Consider the following 3,219-nt stretch of genomic DNA (forward strand, 5'->3'; position numbering starts at 1 on the left):
TTCTTGTATTTGGTATCTTCTTTATAACTTACTTTTATGGTGTGTGGCTCCATAAGGACTATACTTTAATTTTGCATTTGCACGGTGCATTGCTTTGAAATTATCTAGTCATATTTGTGCCTGACTACAGCCTAAGTATTTTTCTTCAATTAAGCAGGTGCATATTTCTTTGTTAGTGACCTTGGTTGGGGCCTTCAAGCAATTACGTCTGATCAGCTGGGCATGGCTCAAAAGATCACTATCACGAGTGAATCTACAACTATAATTGCACATCCCTCTATGAGACCAGAGATTGAGGCTAGGATTATGCAAGTAAAGCAAGATCTAGAGGAGACAACAAGTGCCTATCTAAAAGAAAGGTTTTCCGCAAGAATTGCTAAACTCTCAAGAGGTGTAGCAGTTATCAAGGTGTGTGAGTCATTCACTAGACCACCTACATTCCAATAGTTCTTCCTACTGAATGATGTTTTTTTAGCTTGCTGCAATCATTACATGAGTTTCCAGATACAGAAGTGCATAGAGCAGAAATCATTGTAATTGTTGTATTAAATTTCTCCCATGTTTCTCTCTTTGTGGGCATTTGAGGAGTTTTGGGTATTATTCAGGTACGGGCAGCCACTGAAGCTGAACTTGAGGACAGAAAGCTAAGAGTGGAGGATGCGAAGAATGCAACTTTTGCAGCCATCAGCGAAGGCATCACACCTGGTGGTGGTGTAACATATGTTGAACTGTCAAAGCATATTCCCAGTATCATGGATCTCGTGGATGATCCGGAAGAGAAGATTGGTGTAAATATTGTGGGGAAGGTAGTTCATCCATCCATTTACTCCTGTATCTTTGGTGTGAATACTGTGGGGAAAGGAGGTTATCCATGCAGTTACTCTTATATCTTGTCTGCAATATGGTTGCCTAATCATTGCATTCGCCGCTGATTTTGTGTAAGATGGCCACTTTTGCAAACCTAAACATTATAACTAAGATATTCCCTCCGATCCATATTAGTTGTCGTTCAAACGGATATATCTAGCATTGAAATACATCTAGATACATTTGTTTCAGCTACAATTATTATGAATCAAAGGGGGTGTATAATATGCTAGTCAGTTATTGTGACTGATGAGCTTAAAGAAGTATTTGTTCAAAGTTCTCACTCATTAGAGCATTTGTAACACTTTTGCACTTCTGCAAATTACATGTAACTATTGCATATCATCCTAACTCCAGGCACTCCTTGTCCCTGCTATGACGATAGCTCGCAATGCCGGCGCAGATGGTTCAGCTGTCATAGAGAAGATTCTTGAAAGCGAGTGGCGAGTTGGGTACAATGCGATGACCGACAAGTTCGAAGATCTTGTTGATGCTGGCATGGTCGATCCATCCCGGGTTGAAAGATGCGTGCTCTAGAACTCTGCTTCTATCGCAGGGCTAATTCTAATGACCCAAGCAATGATGTTTGATAAGATAAAGAAGAAAAAGTCACCCATTCCTGAAATTCCAGGCCTCCCGCCGCTGCAGATAAATCAAAATGCTTAGGTCTGAGCAATTCTTGTCCTGTTATCAATGATGGTTCCATAAATGTGAAGATCATTTTGCTCTAAGATAAGAACAGAGTGGGCCTGTGGAGGACAGCTCTTCTCATGATTGTCTACACACTACAACATGAATGGGTTCAGGAGGTTAGTCTGAAGGGGGTGGAGGTGGGTGCGTACCGTTGATCTCAACTATAACTAGGCTTGCTCTTTTCTTTTTAGTACTGTTAGGTGCAGTATTTTCATTATCTCTCTTTGTAGTGGTGTTAGATGTTAGGCGCAGATTCCCCCAAACTGAAAATATGTTAGGTGCAGTATTTTCGTATCTGCACAATAGTTTTGTAGCGTGTAACATAGTATGATTACACTGGCAGAACTGTCATGTTGATTTCCCAAATGTTTAAAAAGGTAACTCTTGTTTCTTACTTTTGATATGCTCATCATATGTGGCCCTTTGTTTGATACATAATGAAAGTGGTAAAATCAAATGCATTGCGCTGTGTTTATAAGCAAGATTTTGCTGAAGTCAAGTGAAATGTTTGGTTGGTAGGGGTAATTGGGACCCCAACTGTATCATGTCGTGTGTATCACTTGTAGTGGTGTCATGTGCAACATTGTTCATATATCCAGGACTTTAACACGCACAGTATAACTGGCATGTTATGTTGATTTCCTTATGCTTAAGAAGCAATTTTTTTTCTTTTAATTTCTAATATGTTTCATGGCAGTGTGCTGCTTCTTGGTTGATACTCCCTTTGTAAACTAATACTATAAGAGTATAGATCACTACTTTAGTGATCTATACACTCTTATATTAGTTTATGGAGAGAGTACGTAACAAATGTGAACTAAATGAACACTACATATGCACTATTTTCTTTTTGGGCATTGACGTCAAATGGTAGTCTAATTTCCGTGTTGAACGATCTCTCAGACGGTAGCATAAGCTGCTTACTGCTTACTTAAAAAATACTCTCTTTGTCTGAAAATAAGTGTCTTAACTTTAATATAACTTTGCATTGATGTTAGTACAAAGTTGAGAAACTTATATTGAGACGGAGGGAGTAACTAGAAACAAGTTAAATTTAAGGGTGCAACCTACTAATGTAGCACATCATCTGACAATGATTGAACACAATGGACAGAAGATGAGCCGCTCTTGTGGAATCTCATAGAAGGAGGTGTGGATTGCCGATTGCTTGTTCCCTCTTCCGATCAATCTGATGATAACGTGATGCTAGCTGGTTGCACCGTTCTAAGTACTCATGGCTTTCTCCATGATGTATCCGAGCAGCAAGCACGCACAAGCTTCTTCATGCGGATCAGTTCGTTGCCCTGCGCATCCCAATTCCCGCCACCTCCTAGTCCCAAACGATTAACTGCATCAAGTGGTGTGGTGAAGCCAGACAATTAACTGCATCAAGCTAAGTTGGAAAGCAAATCCGTTTGAAGAAGGGTGATATGTGCTGATGTCCCAAGAGTATGTGTCGACGAAAAAACAGGGAAGATTTATAAAGGCCCTCCTCTTCGGACAGGTCCATGTGCTAATATCTGAGGGTACGGGTCACTCTGACAAGAAAAACAAATGCTGAGTAGTGCTACTTAGGTAGTGCATACTGATAGCGCTGTTAGAAAGTTGCTGAGCTGTGTCTCTAGAAACCATATCCATGTTAGTCGTAATTGAAGCCTT

At 40.2% G+C, this 3,219-nt stretch overlaps 1 pseudogene; it reads left to right on the forward strand.

Moving 5' to 3' along the window:
* The window catches only part of LOC123115015 (chaperonin 60 subunit alpha 2, chloroplastic-like), a 2,601-nt pseudogene extending 1,068 nt beyond the window's left edge, over positions 1-1,533 (forward strand).
* Positions 1,534-3,219: the final 1,686 nt, after the last annotated feature.

Source organism: Triticum aestivum, chromosome 5B (assembly GCF_018294505.1).
Source record: "Triticum aestivum cultivar Chinese Spring chromosome 5B, IWGSC CS RefSeq v2.1, whole genome shotgun sequence".
Classification (NCBI taxonomy): domain Eukaryota; kingdom Viridiplantae; phylum Streptophyta; class Magnoliopsida; order Poales; family Poaceae; genus Triticum; species Triticum aestivum.